The sequence below is a fragment of the Eleutherodactylus coqui genome, chromosome 2, assembly GCF_035609145.1.
Source record: "Eleutherodactylus coqui strain aEleCoq1 chromosome 2, aEleCoq1.hap1, whole genome shotgun sequence".
Classification (NCBI taxonomy): Eukaryota; Metazoa; Chordata; class Amphibia; order Anura; family Eleutherodactylidae; genus Eleutherodactylus; species Eleutherodactylus coqui.
The window spans coordinates 283,443,116-283,462,067 of NC_089838.1; the positions used below are offsets into that span (position 1 = coordinate 283,443,116).

The window sequence follows — 18,952 nt, forward strand, 5'->3', positions numbered from 1 at the left end:
TATACTGATGAAAGGTGGGCAACCACCCCAGATGGGACTCGAACTCACAATCCCTGGCTTAGGAGGCCAGTGCCTTATCCATTAGGCCACTGGGGCTACATGCACAGAAGAAGCGTGGCTTTCTTTTCGATTGTTTTAAAGAACTCAACTGCGATTAAGCATTGAACTATCAGCTTGTAATGCAGTAATAAAAGACAGATGACGGCAAGAAAGTAATGCTCCAGGTGAGGCTCGAACTCACAACCTCGGCATTGCTCAACAGTTACTGCTATATAAGTACCGCGCGCTGACCGATTGCGCCACTGGAGCTCTTGCAGCACCATTTATCCATGTCTTCTTTTGCCTGGAAAAAGTTGCTCAATTGAAAACCTAGTCCTATGTCAGTTTAAACCCCGTCCTTGAAAATGCAGTGGGCTATGCCATAAGTGAAGAGTAAAGCAAAGTGGTGTGTTTTTAATGAAAATGAGATGCTCTCCACCTTAACAATAGGTAATGTTGCTCAGGAACACTTCTCTTTGGACATAGCTATTGTCTTTGTAAAGACTACCATTGGGCGAGATTTTTCAAGACCTATTTAGGAGGCAAATGTTAACCAGAAAAGAAGCCAGTCTGGAAATAAAACACGACATGCTTTTGGATGGAAGGTGGGCACCCACCCCACATGGGACTCGAACCCACAATCTTCGCCTTATCCAGAAAAGAAGCCTGTCTGGATCTAAAACTCAGTATACTGATGAAAGGTGGGCAACCACCCCAGATGGGACTCGAACCTACAATCTTAGGAGGCCAGTGCCTTCTCCATTAGGCCACTGGGGCTACATGCACAGAAGAAGCGTGGCTTTCTTTTCGATTGTTTTAAAGAACTCAACTGCGATTAAGCATTGAACTATCAGCTTGTAATGCAGTAATAAAAGACAGATGACGGCAAGAAAGTAATGCTCCAGGTGAGGCTCGAACTCACAACCTCGGCATTGCTCAACAGTAACTGCTACATAAGTACCGCGCGCTGACCGATTGCGCCACTGGAGCTCTTGCACCACCATTTATCCATGTCTTCTTTTGCCTGGAAAAAGTTGCTCAATTGAAAACCTAGTCCTATGTCAGTTTATACCCCGTCATTGAAAATGCAGTGGGCTATGCCATAAGTGAAGAGTAAAGCAAAGTGGTGTGTTTTTAATGAAAATGAGATGCTCTCCACCTTAACAATAGGTAATGTTGCTCAGGAACACTTCTCTTTGGACATAGCTATTGTCTTTGTAAAGACTACCATTGGGCGAGATTTTTCAAGACCTATTTAGGAGGCAAATGTTATCCAGAAAAGAAGCCAGTCTGGAAATAAAACACGACATGCTTTTGGATGGAAGGTGGGCACCCACCCCACATGGGACTCGAACCCACAATCTTCGCCTTATCCAGAAAAGAAGCCTGTCTGGATCTAAAACTCAGTATACTGATGAAAGGTGGGCAACCACTCCAGATGGGACTCGAACCTACAATCCCTGGCTTAGGAGGCCAGTGCCTTATCCATTAGGCCACTGGGGCTACATGCACAGAAGAAGCGTGGCTTTCTTTTCAATTGTTTTAAAGAACTCAACTGCGATTAAGCATTGAACTATCAGCTTGTAATGCAGTAATAAAAGACAGATGACGGCAAGAAAGTAATGCTTCAGGTGAGGCTTGAACTCACAACCTCGGCATTGCTCAACAGTTACTGCTATATAAGTACCGCGCGCTGACCGATTGCGCCACTGGAGCTCTTGCAGCATCATTTATCCATGTCTTCTTTTGCCTGGAAAAAGTTGCTCAATTGAAAACCTAGTCCTATGTCAGTTTAAACCCCGTCCTTGAAAATGCAGTGGGCTATGCCATAAGTGAAGAGTAAAGCAAAGTGGTGTGTTTTTAATGAAAATGAGATGCTCTCCACCTTAACAATAGGTAATGTTGCTCAGGAACACTTCTCTTTGGACATAGCTATTGTCTTTGTAAAGACTACCATTGGGCGAGATTTTTCAAGACCTATTTAGGAGGCAAATGTTATCCAGAAAAGAAGCCAGTCTGGAAATAAAACACGACATGCTTTTGGATGGAAGGTGGGCACCCACCCCACATGGGACTCGAACCCACAATCTTCGCCTTATCCAGAAAAGAAGCCTGTCTGGATCTAAAACTCAGTATACTGATGAAAGGTGGGCAACCACCCCAGATGGGACTCGAACCTACAATCTTAGGAGGCCAGTGCCTTCTCCATTAGGCCACTGGGGCTACATGCACAGAAGAAGCGTGGCTTTCTTTTCGATTGTTTTAAAGAACTCAACTGCGATTAAGCATTGAACTATCAGCTTGTAATGCAGTAATAAAAGACAGATGACGGCAAGAAAGTAATGCTCCAGGTGAGGCTCGAACTCACAACCTCGGCATTGCTCAACAGTTACTGCTATATAAGTACCGCGCGCTGACCGATTGCGCCACTGGAGCTCTTGCAGCACCATTTATCCATGTCTTCTTTTGCCTGGAAAAAGTTGCTCAATTGAAAACCTAGTCCTATGTCAGTTTAAACCCCGTCCTTGAAAATGCAGTGGGCTATGCCATAAGTGAAGAGTAAAGCAAAGTGGTGTGTTTTTAATGAAAATGAGATGCTCTCCACCTTAACAATAGGTAATGTTGCTCAGGAACACTTCTCTTTGGACATAGCTATTGTCTTTGTAAAGACTACCATTGGGCGAGATTTTTCAAGACCTATTTAGGAGGCAAATGTTAACCAGAAAAGAAGCCAGTCTGGAAATAAAACACGACATGCTTTTGGATGGAAGGTGGGCACCCACCCCACATGGGACTCGAACCCACAATCTTCGCCTTATCCAGAAAAGAAGCCTGTCTGGATCTAAAACTCAGTATACTGATGAAAGGTGGGCAACCACCCCAGATGGGACTCGAACCTACAATCTTAGGAGGCCAGTGCCTTCTCCATTAGGCCACTGGGGCTACATGCACAGAAGAAGCGTGGCTTTCTTTTCGATTGTTTTAAAGAACTCAACTGCGATTAAGCATTGAACTATCAGCTTGTAATGCAGTAATAAAAGACAGATGACGGCAAGAAAGTAATGCTCCAGGTGAGGCTCGAACTCACAACCTCGGCATTGCTCAACAGTAACTGCTACATAAGTACCGCGCGCTGACCGATTGCGCCACTGGAGCTCTTGCAGCACCATTTATCCATGTCTTCTTTTGCCTGGAAAAAGTTGCTCAATTGAAAACCTAGTCCTATGTCAGTTTAAACCCCGTCCTTGAAAATGCAGTGGGCTATGCCATAAGTGAAGAGTAAAGCAAAGTGGTGTGTTTTTAATGAAAATGAGATGCTCTCCACCTTAACAATAGGTAATGTTGCTCAGGAACACTTCTCTTTGGACATAGCTATTGTCTTTGTAAAGACTACCATTGGGCGAGATTTTTCAAGACCTATTTAGGAGGCAAATGTTATCCAGAAAAGAAGCCAGTCTGGAAATAAAACACGACATGCTTTTGGATGGAAGGTGGGCACCCACCCCACATGGGACTCGAACCCACAATCTTCGCCTTATCCAGAAAAGAAGCCTGTCTGGATCTAAAACTCAGTATACTGATGAAAGGTGGGCAACCACTCCAGATGGGACTCGAACCTACAATCCCTGGCTTAGGAGGCCAGTGCCTTATCCATTAGGCCACTGGGGCTACATGCACAGAAGAAGCGTGGCTTTCTTTTCAATTGTTTTAAAGAACTCAACTGCGATTAAGCATTGAACTATCAGCTTGTAATGCAGTAATAAAAGACAGATGACGGCAAGAAAGTAATGCTTCAGGTGAGGCTTGAACTCACAACCTCGGCATTGCTCAACAGTTACTGCTATATAAGTACCGCGCGCTGACCGATTGCGCCACTGGAGCTCTTGCAGCATCATTTATCCATGTCTTCTTTTGCCTGGAAAAAGTTGCTCAATTGAAAACCTAGTCCTATGTCAGTTTAAACCCCGTCCTTGAAAATGCAGTGGGCTATGCCATAAGTGAAGAGTAAAGCAAAGTGGTGTGTTTTTAATGAAAATGAGATGCTCTCCACCTTAACAATAGGTAATGTTGCTCAGGAACACTTCTCTTTGGACATAGCTATTGTCTTTGTAAAGACTACCATTGGGCGAGATTTTTCAAGACCTATTTAGGAGGCAAATGTTATCCAGAAAAGAAGCCAGTCTGGAAATAAAACACGACATGCTTTTGGATGGAAGGTGGGCACCCACCCCACATGGGACTCGAACCCACAATCTTCGCCTTATCCAGAAAAGAAGCCTGTCTGGATCTAAAACTCAGTATACTGATGAAAGGTGGGCAACCACCCCAGATGGGACTCGAACCTACAATCTTAGGAGGCCAGTGCCTTCTCCATTAGGCCACTGGGGCTACATGCACAGAAGAAGCGTGGCTTTCTTTTCGATTGTTTTAAAGAACTCAACTGCGATTAAGCATTGAACTATCAGCTTGTAATGCAGTAATAAAAGACAGATGACGGCAAGAAAGTAATGCTCCAGGTGAGGCTCGAACTCACAACCTCGGCATTGCTCAACAGTTACTGCTATATAAGTACCGCGCGCTGACCGATTGCGCCACTGGAGCTCTTGCAGCACCATTTATCCATGTCTTCTTTTGCCTGGAAAAAGTTGCTCAATTGAAAACCTAGTCCTATGTCAGTTTAAACCCCGTCCTTGAAAATGCAGTGGGCTATGCCATAAGTGAAGAGTAAAGCAAAGTGGTGTGTTTTTAATGAAAATGAGATGCTCTCCACCTTAACAATAGGTAATGTTGCTCAGGAACACTTCTCTTTGGACATAGCTATTGTCTTTGTAAAGACTACCATTGGGCGAGATTTTTCAAGACCTATTTAGGAGGCAAATGTTAACCAGAAAAGAAGCCAGTCTGGAAATAAAACACGACATGCTTTTGGATGGAAGGTGGGCACCCACCCCACATGGGACTCGAACCCACAATCTTCGCCTTATCCAGAAAAGAAGCCTGTCTGGATCTAAAACTCAGTATACTGATGAAAGGTGGGCAACCACCCCAGATGGGACTCGAACCTACAATCCCTGGCTTAGGAGGCCAGTGCCTTATCCATTAGGCCACTGGGGCTACATGCACAGAAGAAGCGTGGCTTTCTTTTCGATTGTTTTAAAGAACTCAACTGCGATTAAGCATTGAACTATCAGCTTGTAATGCAGTAATAAAAGACAGATGACGGCAAGAAAGTAATGCTCCAGGTGAGGCTCGAACTCACAACCTCGGCATTGCTCAACAGTTACTGCTATATAAGTACCGCGCGCTGACCGATTGCGCCACTGGAGCTCTTGCAGCACCATTTATCCATGTCTTCTTTTGCCTGGAAAAAGTTGCTCAATTGAAAACCTAGTCCTATGTCAGTTTAAACCCCGTCCTTGAAAATGCAGTGGGCTATGCCATAAGTGAAGAGTAAAGCAAAGTGGTGTGTTTTTAATGAAAATGAGATGCTCTCCACCTTAACAATAGGTAATGTTGCTCAGGAACACTTCTCTTTGGACATAGCTATTGTCTTTGTAAAGACTACCATTGGGCGAGATTTTTCAAGACCTATTTAGGAGGCAAATGTTAACCAGAAAAGAAGCCAGTCTGGAAATAAAACACGACATGCTTTTGGATGGAAGGTGGGCACCCACCCCACATGGGACTCGAACCCACAATCTTCGCCTTATCCAGAAAAGAAGCCTGTCTGGATCTAAAACTCAGTATACTGATGAAAGGTGGGCAACCACCCCAGATGGGACTTGAACCTACAATCTTTGGAGGCCAGTGCCTTCTCCATTAGGCCACTGGGGCTACATGCACAGAAGAAGCGTGGCTTTCTTTTCGATTGTTTTAAAGAACTCAACTGCGATTAAGCATTGAACTATCAGCTTGTAATGCAGTAATAAAAGACAGATGACGGCAAGAAAGTAATGCTCCAGGTGAGGCTCGAACTCACAACCTCGGCATTGCTCAACAGTTACTGCTATATAAGTACCGCGCGCTGACCGATTGCGCCACTGGAGCTCTTGCAGCACCATTTATCCATGTCTTCTTTTGCCTGGAAAAAGTTGCTCAATTGAAAACCTAGTCCTATGTCAGTTTAAACCCCGTCCTTGAAAATGCAGTGGGCTATGCCATAAGTGAAGAGTAAAGCAAAGTGGTGTGTTTTTAATGAAAATGAGATGCTCTCCACCTTAACAATAGGTAATGTTGCTCAGGAACACTTCTCTTTGGACATAGCTATTGTCTTTGTAAAGACTACCATTGGGCGAGATTTTTCAAGACCTATTTAGGAGGCAAATGTTATCCAGAAAAGAAGCCAGTCTGGAAATAAAGCACGACATGCTTTTGGATGGAAGGTGGCCACCCACCCCACATGGGACTCGAACCCACAATCTTCGCCTTATCCAGAAAAGAAGCCTGTCTGGATCTAAAACTCAGTATACTGATGAAAGGTGGGCAACCACCCCAGATGGGACTCGAACCTACAATCCCTGGCTTAGGAGGCCAGTGCCTTATCCATTAGGCCACTGGGGCTACATGCACAGAAGCGTGGCTTTCTTTTCGATTGTTTTAAAGAACTCAACTGCGATTAAGCATTGAACTATCAGCTTGTAATGCAGTAATAAAAGACAGATGACGGCAAGAAAGTAATGCTCCAGGTGAGGCTCGAACTCACAACCTCGGCATTGCTCAACAGTTACTGCTATATAAGTACCGCGCGCTGACCGATTGCGCCACTGGAGCTCTTGCAGCACCATTTATCCATGTCTTCTTTTGCCTGGAAAAAGTTGCTCAATTGAAAACCTAGTCCTATGTCAGTTTAAACCCCGTCCTTGAAAATGCAGTGGGCTATGCCATAAGTGAAGAGTAAAGCAAAGTGGTGTGTTTTTAATGAAAATGAGATGCTCTCCACCTTAACAATAGGTAATGTTGCTCAGGAACACTTCTCTTTGGACATAGCTATTGTCTTTGTAAAGACTACCATTGGGCGAGATTTTTCAAGACCTATTTAGGAGGCAAATGTTATCCAGAAAAGAAGCCAGTCTGGAAATAAAACACGACATGCTTTTGGATGGAAGGTGAGCACCCACCCCACATGGGACTCGAACCCACAATCTTCGCCTTATCCAGAAAAGAAGCCTGTCTGGATCTAAAACTCAGTATACTGATGAAAGGTGGGCAACCACCCCAGATGGGACTCGAACCTACAATCCCTGGCTTAGGAGGCCAGTGCCTTATCCATTAGGCCACTGGGGCTACATGCACAGAAGAAGCGTGGCTTTCTTTTCGATTGTTTTAAAGAACTCAACTGCGATTAAGCATTGAACTATCAGCTTGTAATGCAGTAATAAAAGACAGATGACGGCAAGAAAGTAATGCTCCAGGTGAGGCTCGAACTCACAACCTCGGCATTGCTCAACAGTTACTGCTATATAAGTACCGCGCGCTGACTGATTGCACCACTGGAGCTCTTGCAGCACCATTTATCCATGTCTTCTTTTGCCTGGAAAAAGTTGCTCAATTGAAAACCTAGTCCTATGTCAGTTTAAACCCCGTCCTTGAAAATGCAGTGGGCTATGCCATAAGTGAAGAGTAAAGCAAAGTGGTGTGTTTTTAATGAAAATGAGATGCTCTCCACCTTAACAATAGGTAATGTTGCTCAGGAACACTTCTCTTTGGACATAGCTATTGTCTTTGTAAAGACTACCATTGGGCGAGATTTTTCAAGACCTCTTTAGGAGGCAAATGTTATCCAGAAAAGAAGCCAGTCTGGAAATAAAACACGACATGCTTTTGGATGGAAGGTGGGCACCCACCCCACATGGGACTCGAACCCACAATCTTCGCCTTATCCAGAAAAGAAGCCTGTCTGGATCTAAAACTCAGTATACTGATGAAAGGTGGGCAACCACCCCAGATGGGACTCGAACCTACAATCTTAGGAGGCCAGTGCCTTCTCCATTAGGCCACTGGGGCTACATGCACAGAAGAAGCGTGGCTTTCTTTTCGATTGTTTTAAAGAACTCAACTGCGATTAAGCATTGAACTATCAGCTTGTAATGCAGTAATAAAAGACAGATGACGGCAAGAAAGTAATGCTCCAGGTGAGGCTCGAACTCACAACCTCGGCATTGCTCAACAGTTACTGCTATATAAGTACCGCGCGCTGACCGATTGCGCCACTGGAGCTCTTGCAGCACCATTTATCCATGTCTTCTTTTGCCTGGAAAAAGTTGCTCAATTGAAAACCTAGTCCTATGTCAGTTTAAACCCCGTCCTTGAAAATGCAGTGGGCTATGCCATAAGTGAAGAGTAAAGCAAAGTGGTGTGTTTTTAATGAAAATGAGATGCTCTCCACCTTAACAATAGGTAATGTTGCTCAGGAACACTTCTCTTTGGACATAGCTATTGTCTTTGTAAAGACTACCATTGGGCGAGATTTTTCAAGACCTACTTAGGAGGCAAATGTTATCCAGAAAAGAAGCCAGTCTGGAAATAAAACACGACATGCTTTTGGATGGAAGGTGGGCACCCACCCCACATGGGACTCGAACCCACAATCTTCGCCTTATCCAGAAAAGAAGCCTGTCTGGATCTAAAACTCAGTATACTGATGAAAGGTGGGCAACCACCCCAGATGGGACTCGAACCTACAATCTTAGGAGGCCAGTGCCTTCTCCATTAGGCCACTGGGGCTACATGCACAGAAGAAGCGTGGCTTTCTTTTCGATTGTTTTAAAGAACTCAACTGCGATTAAGCATTGAACTATCAGCTTGTAATGCAGTAATAAAAGACAGATGACAGCAAGAAAGTAATGCTCCAGGTGAGGCTCGAACTCACAACCTCGGCATTGCTCAACAGTTACTGCTATATAAGTACCGCGCGCTGACCGATTGCGCCACTGGAGCTCTTGCAGCACCATTTATCCATGTCTTCTTTTGCCTGGAAAAAGTTGCTCAATTGAAAACCTAGTCCTATGTCAGTTTAAACCCCGTCCTTGAAAATGCAGTGGGCTATGCCATAAGTGAAGAGTAAAGCAAAGTGGTGTGTTTTTAATGAAAATGAGATGCTCTCCACCTTAACAATAGGTAATGTTGCTCAGGAACACTTCTCTTTGGACATAGCTATTGTCTTTGTAAAGACTACCATTGGGCGAGATTTTTCAAGACCTACTTAGGAGGCAAATGTTATCCAGAAAAGAAGCCAGTCTGGAAATAAAACACGACATGCTTTTGGATGGAAGGTGGGCACCCACCCCACATGGGACTCGAACCCACAATCTTCGCCTTATCCAGAAAAGAAGCCTGTCTGGATCTAAAACTCAGTATACTGATGAAAGGTGGGCAACCACCCCAGATGGGACTCGAACCTACAATCTTAGGAGGCCAGTGCCTTCTCCATTAGGCCACTGGGGCTACATGCACAGAAGAAGCGTGGCTTTCTTTTCGATTGTTTTAAAGAACTCAACTGCGATTAAGCATTGAACTATCAGCTTGTAATGCAGTAATAAAAGACAGATGACAGCAAGAAAGTAATGCTCCAGGTGAGGCTCGAACTCACAACCTCGGCATTGCTCAACAGTTACTGCTATATAAGTACCGCGCGCTGACCGATTGCGCCACTGGAGCTCTTGCAGCACCATTTATCCATGTCTTCTTTTGCCTGGAAAAAGTTGCTCAATTGAAAACCTAGTCCTATGTCAGTTTAAACCCCGTCCTTGAAAATGCAGTGGGCTATGCCATAAGTGAAGAGTAAAGCAAAGTGGTGTGTTTTTAATGAAAATGAGATGCTCTCCACCTTAACAATAGGTAATGTTGCTCAGGAACACTTCTCTTTGGACATAGCTATTGTCTTTGTAAAGACTACCATTGGGCGAGATTTTTCAAGACCTCTTTAGGAGGCAAATGTTATCCAGAAAAGAAGCCAGTCTGGAAATAAAACACGACATGCTTTTGGATGGAAGGTGGGCACCCACCCCACATGGGACTCGAACCCACAATCTTCGCCTTATCCAGAAAAGAAGCCTGTCTGGATCTAAAACTCAGTATACTGATGAAAAGTGGGCAACCACCCCAGATGGGACTCGAACCCACAATCCCTGGCTTAGGAGGCCAGTGCCTTATCCATTAGGCCACTGGGGCTATATGCACAGAAGAAGCGTGGCTTTCCTTTTCGATTGTTTTAAAGAAATCAACTGCGATTAAGCATTGAACTATCAGCTTGTAATGCAGTAATAAAAGACAGATGACGGCAAGAAAGTAATGCTTGAGGTGAGGCTCGAACTCACAACCTCGGCATTGCTCAACAGTTACTGCTATATAAGTACCGCGAGCTGACCGATTGCGCCACTGGAGCTCTTGCAGCACCATTTAACCATGTCTTCTTTTGCCTGGAAAAAGTTGCTCAATTGAAAACCTAGTCCTATGTCAGTTTAAACCCCGTCCTTGAAAATGCAGTGGGCTACGCCATAAGTGAAGAGTAAAGCAAAGTGGTGTGTTTTTAATGAAAATGAGATGCTCTCCACCTTAACAATAGGTAATGTTGCTCAGGAACACTTCTCTTTGGACATAGCTATTGTCTTTGTAAAGACTACCATTGGGCGAGATTTTTCATGACGTATTTAGGAGGCAAATGTTATCCAGAAAAGAAGCCAGTCTGGAAATAAAACACGACATGCTTTTGGATGGAACCCACCCCACATGGGACTCGGACCCACAATCTTCGCCTTATCCAGAAAAGAAGCCTGTCTGGATCTAAAACTCAGTATTCTGATGAAAGGTGGGCAACCACCCCAGATGGGACTCGAATCCCTGGCTTAGGAGGCCAGTGCCTTATCCATTAGGCCACTGGGGCTACATGCACAGAAGAAGCGTGGCTTTCTTTTCGATTGTTTTAAAGAAATCAACTGCGATTAGGCATTGAACTATCAGCTTGTAATGCAGTAATAAAAGACAGATGACGGCAAGAAAGTAATGCTCCAGGTGAGGCTCGAACTCACAACCTCGGCATTGCTCAACAGTTACTGCTATATAAGTACCGCGCGCTGACCGATTGCACCACTGGAGCTCTTGCAGCACCATTTATCCATGTCTTCTTTTGCCTGGAAAAAGTTGCTCAATTGAAAACCTAGTCCTATGTCAGTTTAAACCCCGTCCTTGAAAATGCAGTGGGCTATGCCATAAGTGAAGAGTAAAGCAAAGTGGTGTGTTTTTAATGAAAATGAGATGCTCTCCACCTTAACAATAGGTAATGTTGCTCAGGAACACTTCTCTTTGGACATAGCTATTGTCTTTGTAAAGACTACCATTGGGCTATGTCTTTGGACATAGCTATTGTCTTTGTAAATACTACCATTGGGCGAGATTTTTCAAGACCTATTTAGGAGGCAAATGTTATCCAGAAAAGAAGCCAGTCTGGAAATAAAACACGACATGCTTTTGGATGGAAGGTGGGCACCCACCCCACTTGGGACTCGAACCCACAATCTTCGCCTTATCCAGAAAAGAAGCCTGTCTGGATCTAAAACTCAGTATACTGATGAAAAGTGGGCAACCACCCCAGATGGGACTCGAACCCACAATCCCTGGCTTAGGAGGCCAGTGCCTTATCCATTAGGCCACTGGGGCTACATGCACAGAAGAAGCGTGGCTTTCTTTTCGATTGTTTTAAAGAACTCAACTGCGATTAAGCATTGAACTATCAGCTTGTAATGCAGTAATAAAAGACAGATGACGGCAAGAAAGTAATGCTCCAGGTGAGGCTCGAACTCACAACCTCGGCATTGCTCAACAGTTACTGCTATATAAGTACCGCGCGCTGACCGATTGCGCCACTGGAGCTCTTGCAGCACCATTTATCCATGTCTTCTTTTGCCTGGAAAAAGTTGCTCAATTGAAAACCTAGTCCTATGTCAGTTTAAACCCCGTCCTTGAAAATGCAGTGGGCTATGCCATAAGTGAAGAGTAAAGCAAAGTGGTGTGTTTTTAATGAAAATGAGATGCTCTCCACCTTAACAATAGGTAATGTTGCTCAGGAACACTTCTCTTTGGACATAGCTATTGTCTTTGTAAAGACTACCATTGGGCGAGATTTTTCAAGACCTCTTTAGGAGGCAAATGTTATCCAGAAAAGAAGCCAGTCTGGAAATAAAACACGACATGCTTTTGGATGGAAGGTGGGAACCCACCCCACATGGGACTCGAACCCACAATCTTCGCCTTATCCAGAAAAGAAGCCTGTCTGGATCTAAAACTCAGTATACTGATGAAAGGTGGGCAACCACCCCACATGGGACTCGAACCCACAATCTTCGCCTTATCCAGAAAAGAAGCCTGTCGGGATCTAAAACTCAGTATACTGATGAAAGGTGGGCAACCACCCCAGATGGGACTCGAACCCACAATCCCTGGCTTAGGAGGCCAGTGCCTTATCCATTAGGCCACTGGGGCTACATGCACAGAAGAAGCGTGGCTTTCTTTTCGATTGTTTTAAAGAACTCAACTGCGATTAAGCATTGAACTATCAGCTTGTAATGCAGTAATAAAAGACAGATGACGGCAAGAAAGTAATGCTCCAGGTGAGGCTCGAACTCACAACCTCGGCATTGCTCAACAGTTACTGCTATATAAGTACCGCGCGCTGACCGATTGCGCCACTGGAGCTCTTGCAGCACCATTTATCCATGTCTTCTTTTGCCTGGAAAAAGTTGCTCAATTGAAAACCTAGTCCTATGTCAGTTTAAACCCCGTCCTTGAAAATGCAGTGGGCTATGCCATAAGTGAAGAGTAAAGCAAAGTGGTGTGTTTTTAATGAAAATGAGATGCTCTCCACCTTAACAATAGGTAATGTTGCTCAGGAACACTTCTCTTTGGACATAGCTATTGTCTTTGTAAAGACTACCATTGGGCGAGATTTTTCAAGACCTATTTAGGAGGCAAATGTTATCCAGAAAAGAAGCCAGTCTGGAAATAAAACACGACATGCTTTTGGATGGAAGGTGGGCACCCACCCCACATGGGACTCGAACCCACAATCTTCGCCTTATCCAGAAAAGAAGCCTGTCTGGATCTAAAACTCAGTATACTGATGAAAAGTGGGCAACCACCCCAGATGGGACTCGAACCCACAATCCCTGGCTTAGGAGGCCAGTGCCTTATCCATTAGGCCACTGGGGCTATATGCACAGAAGAAGCGTGGCTTTCCTTTTCGATTGTTTTAAAGAAATCAACTGCGATTAAGCATTGAACTATCAGCTTGTAATGCAGTAATAAAAGACAGATGACGGCAAGAAAGTAATGCTCGAGGTGAGGCTCGAACTCACAACCTCGGCATTGCTCAACAGTTACTGCTATATAAGTACCGCGAGCTGACCGATTGCGCCACTGGAGCTCTTGCAGCACCATTTAACCATGTCTTCTTTTGCCTGGAAAAAGTTGCTCAATTGAAAACCTAGTCCTATGTCAGTTTAAACCCCGTCCTTGAAAATGCAGTGGGCTACGCCATAAGTGAAGAGTAAAGCAAAGTGGTGTGTTTTTAATGAAAATGAGATGCTCTCCACCTTAACAATAGGTAATGTTGCTCAGGAACACTTCTCTTTGGACATAGCTATTGTCTTTGTAAAGACTACCATTGGGCGAGATTTTTCATGACGTATTTAGGAGGCAAATGTTATCCAGAAAAGAAGCCAGTCTGGAAATAAAACACGACATGCTTTTGGATGGAACCCACCCCACATGGGACTCGGACCCACAATCTTCGCCTTATCCAGAAAAGAAGCCTGTCTGGATCTAAAACTCAGTATTCTGATGAAAGGTGGGCAACCACCCCAGATGGGACTCGAATCCCTGGCTTAGGAGGCCAGTGCCTTATCCATTAGGCCACTGGGGCTACATGCACAGAAGAAGCATGGCTTTCTTTTCGATTGTTTTAAAGAAATCAACTGCGATTAGGCATTGAACTATCAGCTTGTAATGCAGTAATAAAAGACAGATGACGGCAAGAAAGTAATATTCCAGGGGAGGCTCGAACTCACAACCTCGGCATTGCTCAACAGTTACTGCTATATAAGTACCGCGTGCTGACCGATTGCACCACTGGAGCTCTTGCAGCACCATTTATCCATGTCTTCTTTTGCCTGGAAAAAGTTGCTCAATTGAAAACCTAGTCCTATGTCAGTTTAAACCCCGTCCTTGAAAATGCAGTGGGCTATGCCATAAGTGAAGAGTAAAGCAAAGTGGTGTGTTTTTAATGAAAATGAGATGCTCTCCACCTTAACAATAGGTAATGTTGCTCAGGAACACTTCTCTTTGGACATAGCTATTGTCTTTGTAAAGACTACCATTGGGCGAGATTTTTCAAGACCTATTTAAGAGGAAAATGTTATCCAGAAAAGAAGCCAGTCTGGAAATAAAACACGACATGCTTTTGGATGAAAGGTGGGCACCCACCCCACATGGGACCCGAACCCACAATCTTCGCCTTATCCAGAAAAGAAGCCTGTCTGGATCTAAAACTCAGTATACTGATGAAAGGTGGGCAACCACCCCAGATGGGACTCGAATCCCTGGCTTAGGAGGCCAGTGCCTTATCCATTAGGCCACTGGAGCTACATGCACAGAAGAAGCGTGGCTTTCTTTTCGATTGTTTTAAAGAAATCAACTGCGATTAAGCATTGAACTATCAGCTTGTAATGCAGTAATAAAAGACAGATGACGGCAAGAAAGTAATGCTCGAGGTGAGGCTCGAACTCACAACCTCGGCATTGCTCAACAGTTACTGCTATATAAGTACCGCGCGCTGACCGATTGCGCCACTGGAGCTTTTGCAGCACCATTTATCCATGTCTTCTTTTGCCTGAAAAAAGTTGCTCAATTGAAAACCTAGTCCTATGTCAGTTTAAACCCCGTCCTTGAAAATGCAGTGGGCTATGCCATAAGTGAAGAGTAAAGCAAAGTGGTGTGTTTTTAATGAAAATGAGATGCTCTCCACCTTAACAATAGGTAATGTTGCTCAGGAACACTTCTCTTTGGACATAGCTATTGTCTTTGTAAAGACTACCATTGGGCGAGATTTTTCAAGACCTATTTAGGAGGCAAATGTTATCCAGAAAAGAAGCCAGTCTGGAAATAAAACACGACATGCTTTTGGATGGAAGGTGGGCACCCACCCCACATGGGACTCGAACCCACAATCTTCGCCTTATCCAGAAAAGAAGCCTGTCTGGATCTAAAACTCAGTATACTGATGAAAGGTGGGCAACCACCCCAGATGGGACTCGAACCCACAATCCCTGGCTTAGGAGGCCAGTGCCTTATCCATTATGCCACTGGGGCTACATGCACAGAAGAAGCGTGGCTTTCGTTTCGATTGTTTTAAAGAAATCAACTGCGATTAAGCATTGAACTATCAGCTTGTAATGCAGTAATAAAAGACAGATGACGGCAAGAAAGTAATGCTCCAGGTGAGGCTCGAACTCACAACCTCGGCATTGCTCAACAGTTACTGCTATATAAGTACCGCGCGCTGACCGATTGCGCCACTGGAGCTCTTGCAGCACCATTTATCCATGTCTTCTTTTGCCTGGAAAAAGTTGCTCAATTGAAAACCTAGTCCTATGTCAGTTTAAACCCCGTCCTTGAAAATGCAGTGGGCTATGCCATAAGTGAAGAGTAAAGCAAAGTGGTGTGTTTTTAATGAAAATGAGATGCTCTCCACCTTAACAATAGGTAATGTTGCTCAGGAACACTTCTCTTTGGACATAGCTATTGTCTTTGTAAAGACTACCATTGGGCGAGATTTTTCAAGACCTATTTAGGAGGCAAATGTTATCCAGAAAAGAAGCCAGTCTGGAAATAAAACACGACATGCTTTTGGATGGAAGGTGGGCACCCACCCCACATGGGACTCGAACCCACAATCTTCGCCTTATCCAGAAAAGAAGCCTGTCTGGATCTAAAACTCAGTATACTGATGAAAGGTGGGCAACCACCCCAGATGGGACTCGAACCCACAATCCCTGGCTTATCCATTAGGCCACTGGGGCTACATGCACAGAAGAAGCGTGGCTTTCCTTTTCGATTGTTTTAAAGAAATCAACTGCGATTAAGCATTGAACTATCAGCTTGTAATGCAGTAATAAAAGACAGATGACGGCAAGAAAGTAATGCTCCAGGTGAGGCTTGAACTCACAACCTCGGCATTGCTCAACAGTTACTGCTATATAAGTACCGCGCGCTGACCGATTGCGCCACTGGAGCTCTTGCAGCACCATTTATCCATGTCTTCTTTTGCCTGGAAAAAGTTGCTCAATTGAAAACCTAGTCCTATGTCAGTTTAAACCCCGTCCTTGAAAATGCAGTGGGCTATGCCATAAGTGAAGAGTAAAGCAAAGTGGTGTGTTTTTAATGAAAATGAGATGCTCTCCACCTTAACAATAGGTAATGTTGCTCAGGAACACTTCTCTTTGGACATAGCTATTGTCTTTGTAAAGACTACCATTGGGCGAGATTTTTCAAGACCTCTTTAGGAGGCAAATGTTATCCAGAAAAGAAGCCAGTCTGGAAATAAAACACGACATGCTTTTGGATGGAAGGTGGGCACCCACCCCACATGGGACTCGAACCCACAATCTTCGCCTTATCCAGAAAAGAAGCCTGTCTGGATCTAAAACTCAGTATACTGATGAAAGGTGGGCAACCACCCCAGATGGGACTCGAATCCCTGGCTTAGGAGGCCAGTGCCTTATCCATTAGGCCACTGGAGCTACATGCACAGAAGAAGCGTGGCTTTCTTTTCGATTGTTTTAAAGAAATCAACTGCGATTAAGCATTGAACTATCAGCTTGTAATGCAGTAATAAAAGACAGATGACGGCAAGAAAGTAATGCTCGAGGTGAGGCTCGAACTCACAACCTCGGCATTGCTCAACAGTTACTGCTATATAAGTACCGCGCGCTGACCGATTGCGCCACTGGAGCTCTTGCAGCACCATTTATCCATGTCTTCTTTTGCCTGAAAAAAGTTGCTCAATTGAAAACCTAGTCCTATGTCAGTTTAAACCCCGTCCTTGAAAATGCAGTGGGCTATGCCATAAGTGAAGAGTAAAGCAAAGTGGTGTGTTTTTAATGAAAATGAGATGCTCTCCACCTTAACAATAGGTAATGTTGCTCAGGAACACTTCTCTTTGGACATAGCTATTGTCTTTGTAAAGACTACCATTGGGCGAGATTTTTCAAGACCTATTTAGGAGGCAAATGTTATCCAGAAAAGAAGCCAGTCTGGAAATAAAACACGACATGCTTTTGGATGGAAGGTGGGCACCCACCCCACATGGGACTCGAACCCACAATCTTCGCCTTATCCAGAAAAGAAGCCTGTCTGGATCTAAAACTCAGTATACTGATGAAAGGTGGGCAACCACCCCAGATGGGACTCGAACCCACAATCCCTGGCTTAGGAGGCCAGTGCCTTATCCATTAGGCCACTGGGGCTACATGCACAGAAGAAGCGTGGCTTTCGTTTCGATTGTTTTAAAGAAATCAACTGCGATTAAGCATTGAACTATCAGCTTGTAATGCAGTAATAAAAGACAGATGACGGCAAGAAAGTAATGCTCCAGGTGAGGCTCGAACTCACAACCTCGGCATTGCTCAACAGTTACTGCTATATAAGTACCGCGCGCTGACCGATTGCGCCACTGGAGCTCTTGCAGCACCATTTATCCATGTCTTCTTTTGCCTGGAAAAAGTTGCTCAATTGAAAACCTAGTCCTATGTCAGTTTAAACCCCGTCCTTGAAAATGCAGTGGGCTATGCCATAAGTGAAGAGTAAAGCAAAGTGGTGTGTTTTTAATGAAAATGAGATGCTCTCCACCTTAACAATAGGTAATGTTGCTCAGGAACACTTCTCTTTGGACATAGCTATTGTCTTTGTAAAGACTACCATTGGGCGAGATTTTTCAAGACCTATTTAGGAGGCAAATGTTATCCAGAAAAGAAGCCAGTCTGGAAATAAAACACGACATGCTTTTGGATGGAAGGTGGGCACCCACCCCACATGGGACTCGAACCCACAATCTTCGCCTTATCCAGAAAAGAAGCCTGTCTGGATCTAAAACTCAGTATACTGATGAAAGGTGGGCAACCACCCCAGATGGGACTCGAACCCACAATCCCTGGCTTATCCATTAGGCCACTGGGGCTACATGCACAGAAGAAGCGTGGCTTTCCTTTTCGATTGTTTTAAAGAAATCAACTGCGATTAAGCATTGAACTATCAGCTTGTAATGCAGTAATAAAAGACAGATGACGGCAAGAAAGTAATGCTCCAGGTGAGGCTTGAACTCACAACCTCGGCATTGCTCAACAGTTACTGCTATATAAGTACCGCGCGCTGACCGATTGCGCCACTGGAGCTCTTGCAGCACCATTTATCCATGTCTTCTTTTGCCTGGAAAAAGTTGCTCAATTGAAAACCTAGTCCTATGTCAGTTTAAACCCCGTCCTTGAAAATGCAGTGGGCTATGCCATAAGTGAAGAGTAAAGCAAAGTGGTGTGTTTTTAATGAAAATGAGATGCTCTCCACCTTAACAATAGGTAATGTTGCTCAGGAACACTTCTCTTTGGACATAGCTATTGTCTTTGTAAAGACTACCATTGGGCGAGATTTTTCAAGACCTCTTTAGGAGGCAAATGTTATCCAGAAAAGAAGCCAGTCTGGAAATAAAACACGACATGCTTTTGGATGGAAGGTGGGCACCCACCCCACATGGGACTCGAACCCACAATCTTCGCCTTATCCAGAAAAGAAGCCTGTCTGGATCTAAAACTCAGTATACTGATGAAAGGTGGGCAACCACCCCAGATGGGGCTCGAACCCACAATCCCTG

At 44.4% G+C, this 18,952-nt stretch overlaps 31 non-coding genes across 31 annotated transcripts in view; all 31 read right to left on the minus strand.

The window, feature by feature from the left end:
• Positions 1-23: 23 nt before the first annotated feature.
• TRNAR-CCU (transfer RNA arginine (anticodon CCU)) lies at positions 24-96 on the minus strand. Its single transcript has one exon. It is a non-coding gene; the product is annotated as a tRNA-Arg (tRNA).
• A 120-nt stretch (positions 97-216) lies between these two features.
• Positions 217-309, minus strand: TRNAI-UAU (transfer RNA isoleucine (anticodon UAU)). Its single transcript is given in 2 exon segments — positions 217-252; positions 272-309. It is a non-coding gene; the product is annotated as a tRNA-Ile (tRNA).
• Positions 310-936: 627 nt separating this feature from the next.
• Positions 937-1,029, minus strand: TRNAI-UAU (transfer RNA isoleucine (anticodon UAU)). The gene is given in 2 exon segments: positions 937-972; positions 992-1,029. It is a non-coding gene; the product is annotated as a tRNA-Ile (tRNA).
• A 633-nt stretch (positions 1,030-1,662) lies between these two features.
• On the minus strand, positions 1,663-1,755 carry TRNAI-UAU (transfer RNA isoleucine (anticodon UAU)). Its single transcript is given in 2 exon segments — positions 1,663-1,698; positions 1,718-1,755. It is a non-coding gene; the product is annotated as a tRNA-Ile (tRNA).
• Positions 1,756-2,382: 627 nt separating this feature from the next.
• TRNAI-UAU (transfer RNA isoleucine (anticodon UAU)) lies at positions 2,383-2,475 on the minus strand. Its single transcript is given in 2 exon segments — positions 2,383-2,418; positions 2,438-2,475. It is a non-coding gene; the product is annotated as a tRNA-Ile (tRNA).
• A 627-nt stretch (positions 2,476-3,102) lies between these two features.
• Positions 3,103-3,195, minus strand: TRNAI-UAU (transfer RNA isoleucine (anticodon UAU)). Its single transcript is given in 2 exon segments — positions 3,103-3,138; positions 3,158-3,195. It is a non-coding gene; the product is annotated as a tRNA-Ile (tRNA).
• Positions 3,196-3,828: 633 nt separating this feature from the next.
• On the minus strand, positions 3,829-3,921 carry TRNAI-UAU (transfer RNA isoleucine (anticodon UAU)). The gene is given in 2 exon segments: positions 3,829-3,864; positions 3,884-3,921. It is a non-coding gene; the product is annotated as a tRNA-Ile (tRNA).
• Positions 3,922-4,548: 627 nt separating this feature from the next.
• On the minus strand, positions 4,549-4,641 carry TRNAI-UAU (transfer RNA isoleucine (anticodon UAU)). The gene is given in 2 exon segments: positions 4,549-4,584; positions 4,604-4,641. It is a non-coding gene; the product is annotated as a tRNA-Ile (tRNA).
• Positions 4,642-5,081: 440 nt separating this feature from the next.
• TRNAR-CCU (transfer RNA arginine (anticodon CCU)) lies at positions 5,082-5,154 on the minus strand. The gene has a single exon. It is a non-coding gene; the product is annotated as a tRNA-Arg (tRNA).
• Positions 5,155-5,274: 120 nt separating this feature from the next.
• TRNAI-UAU (transfer RNA isoleucine (anticodon UAU)) lies at positions 5,275-5,367 on the minus strand. Its single transcript is given in 2 exon segments — positions 5,275-5,310; positions 5,330-5,367. It is a non-coding gene; the product is annotated as a tRNA-Ile (tRNA).
• Positions 5,368-5,994: 627 nt separating this feature from the next.
• Positions 5,995-6,087, minus strand: TRNAI-UAU (transfer RNA isoleucine (anticodon UAU)). The gene is given in 2 exon segments: positions 5,995-6,030; positions 6,050-6,087. It is a non-coding gene; the product is annotated as a tRNA-Ile (tRNA).
• A 440-nt stretch (positions 6,088-6,527) lies between these two features.
• Positions 6,528-6,600, minus strand: TRNAR-CCU (transfer RNA arginine (anticodon CCU)). Its single transcript has one exon. It is a non-coding gene; the product is annotated as a tRNA-Arg (tRNA).
• A 117-nt stretch (positions 6,601-6,717) lies between these two features.
• On the minus strand, positions 6,718-6,810 carry TRNAI-UAU (transfer RNA isoleucine (anticodon UAU)). Its single transcript is given in 2 exon segments — positions 6,718-6,753; positions 6,773-6,810. It is a non-coding gene; the product is annotated as a tRNA-Ile (tRNA).
• A 440-nt stretch (positions 6,811-7,250) lies between these two features.
• Positions 7,251-7,323, minus strand: TRNAR-CCU (transfer RNA arginine (anticodon CCU)). The gene has a single exon. It is a non-coding gene; the product is annotated as a tRNA-Arg (tRNA).
• An 840-nt stretch (positions 7,324-8,163) lies between these two features.
• Positions 8,164-8,256, minus strand: TRNAI-UAU (transfer RNA isoleucine (anticodon UAU)). The gene is given in 2 exon segments: positions 8,164-8,199; positions 8,219-8,256. It is a non-coding gene; the product is annotated as a tRNA-Ile (tRNA).
• Positions 8,257-8,883: 627 nt separating this feature from the next.
• TRNAI-UAU (transfer RNA isoleucine (anticodon UAU)) lies at positions 8,884-8,976 on the minus strand. The gene is given in 2 exon segments: positions 8,884-8,919; positions 8,939-8,976. It is a non-coding gene; the product is annotated as a tRNA-Ile (tRNA).
• A 627-nt stretch (positions 8,977-9,603) lies between these two features.
• Positions 9,604-9,696, minus strand: TRNAI-UAU (transfer RNA isoleucine (anticodon UAU)). Its single transcript is given in 2 exon segments — positions 9,604-9,639; positions 9,659-9,696. It is a non-coding gene; the product is annotated as a tRNA-Ile (tRNA).
• A 440-nt stretch (positions 9,697-10,136) lies between these two features.
• On the minus strand, positions 10,137-10,209 carry TRNAR-CCU (transfer RNA arginine (anticodon CCU)). The gene has a single exon. It is a non-coding gene; the product is annotated as a tRNA-Arg (tRNA).
• An 832-nt stretch (positions 10,210-11,041) lies between these two features.
• TRNAI-UAU (transfer RNA isoleucine (anticodon UAU)) lies at positions 11,042-11,134 on the minus strand. Its single transcript is given in 2 exon segments — positions 11,042-11,077; positions 11,097-11,134. It is a non-coding gene; the product is annotated as a tRNA-Ile (tRNA).
• Positions 11,135-11,621: 487 nt separating this feature from the next.
• On the minus strand, positions 11,622-11,694 carry TRNAR-CCU (transfer RNA arginine (anticodon CCU)). Its single transcript has one exon. It is a non-coding gene; the product is annotated as a tRNA-Arg (tRNA).
• Positions 11,695-11,814: 120 nt separating this feature from the next.
• Positions 11,815-11,907, minus strand: TRNAI-UAU (transfer RNA isoleucine (anticodon UAU)). The gene is given in 2 exon segments: positions 11,815-11,850; positions 11,870-11,907. It is a non-coding gene; the product is annotated as a tRNA-Ile (tRNA).
• Positions 11,908-12,443: 536 nt separating this feature from the next.
• TRNAR-CCU (transfer RNA arginine (anticodon CCU)) lies at positions 12,444-12,516 on the minus strand. Its single transcript has one exon. It is a non-coding gene; the product is annotated as a tRNA-Arg (tRNA).
• Positions 12,517-12,636: 120 nt separating this feature from the next.
• Positions 12,637-12,729, minus strand: TRNAI-UAU (transfer RNA isoleucine (anticodon UAU)). The gene is given in 2 exon segments: positions 12,637-12,672; positions 12,692-12,729. It is a non-coding gene; the product is annotated as a tRNA-Ile (tRNA).
• Positions 12,730-13,169: 440 nt separating this feature from the next.
• Positions 13,170-13,242, minus strand: TRNAR-CCU (transfer RNA arginine (anticodon CCU)). Its single transcript has one exon. It is a non-coding gene; the product is annotated as a tRNA-Arg (tRNA).
• A 2,084-nt stretch (positions 13,243-15,326) lies between these two features.
• Positions 15,327-15,399, minus strand: TRNAR-CCU (transfer RNA arginine (anticodon CCU)). Its single transcript has one exon. It is a non-coding gene; the product is annotated as a tRNA-Arg (tRNA).
• Positions 15,400-15,519: 120 nt separating this feature from the next.
• TRNAI-UAU (transfer RNA isoleucine (anticodon UAU)) lies at positions 15,520-15,612 on the minus strand. Its single transcript is given in 2 exon segments — positions 15,520-15,555; positions 15,575-15,612. It is a non-coding gene; the product is annotated as a tRNA-Ile (tRNA).
• Positions 15,613-16,230: 618 nt separating this feature from the next.
• TRNAI-UAU (transfer RNA isoleucine (anticodon UAU)) lies at positions 16,231-16,323 on the minus strand. The gene is given in 2 exon segments: positions 16,231-16,266; positions 16,286-16,323. It is a non-coding gene; the product is annotated as a tRNA-Ile (tRNA).
• A 1,159-nt stretch (positions 16,324-17,482) lies between these two features.
• Positions 17,483-17,555, minus strand: TRNAR-CCU (transfer RNA arginine (anticodon CCU)). Its single transcript has one exon. It is a non-coding gene; the product is annotated as a tRNA-Arg (tRNA).
• A 120-nt stretch (positions 17,556-17,675) lies between these two features.
• On the minus strand, positions 17,676-17,768 carry TRNAI-UAU (transfer RNA isoleucine (anticodon UAU)). The gene is given in 2 exon segments: positions 17,676-17,711; positions 17,731-17,768. It is a non-coding gene; the product is annotated as a tRNA-Ile (tRNA).
• A 618-nt stretch (positions 17,769-18,386) lies between these two features.
• On the minus strand, positions 18,387-18,479 carry TRNAI-UAU (transfer RNA isoleucine (anticodon UAU)). The gene is given in 2 exon segments: positions 18,387-18,422; positions 18,442-18,479. It is a non-coding gene; the product is annotated as a tRNA-Ile (tRNA).
• A 440-nt stretch (positions 18,480-18,919) lies between these two features.
• TRNAR-CCU (transfer RNA arginine (anticodon CCU)) overlaps positions 18,920-18,952 on the minus strand; it is a 73-nt gene continuing 40 nt past the window's right edge. Inside the window, exon 1 of the tRNA in view lies at positions 18,920-18,952. This exon is cut by the window's right edge and continues 40 nt beyond it. This is a non-coding gene — a tRNA (tRNA-Arg).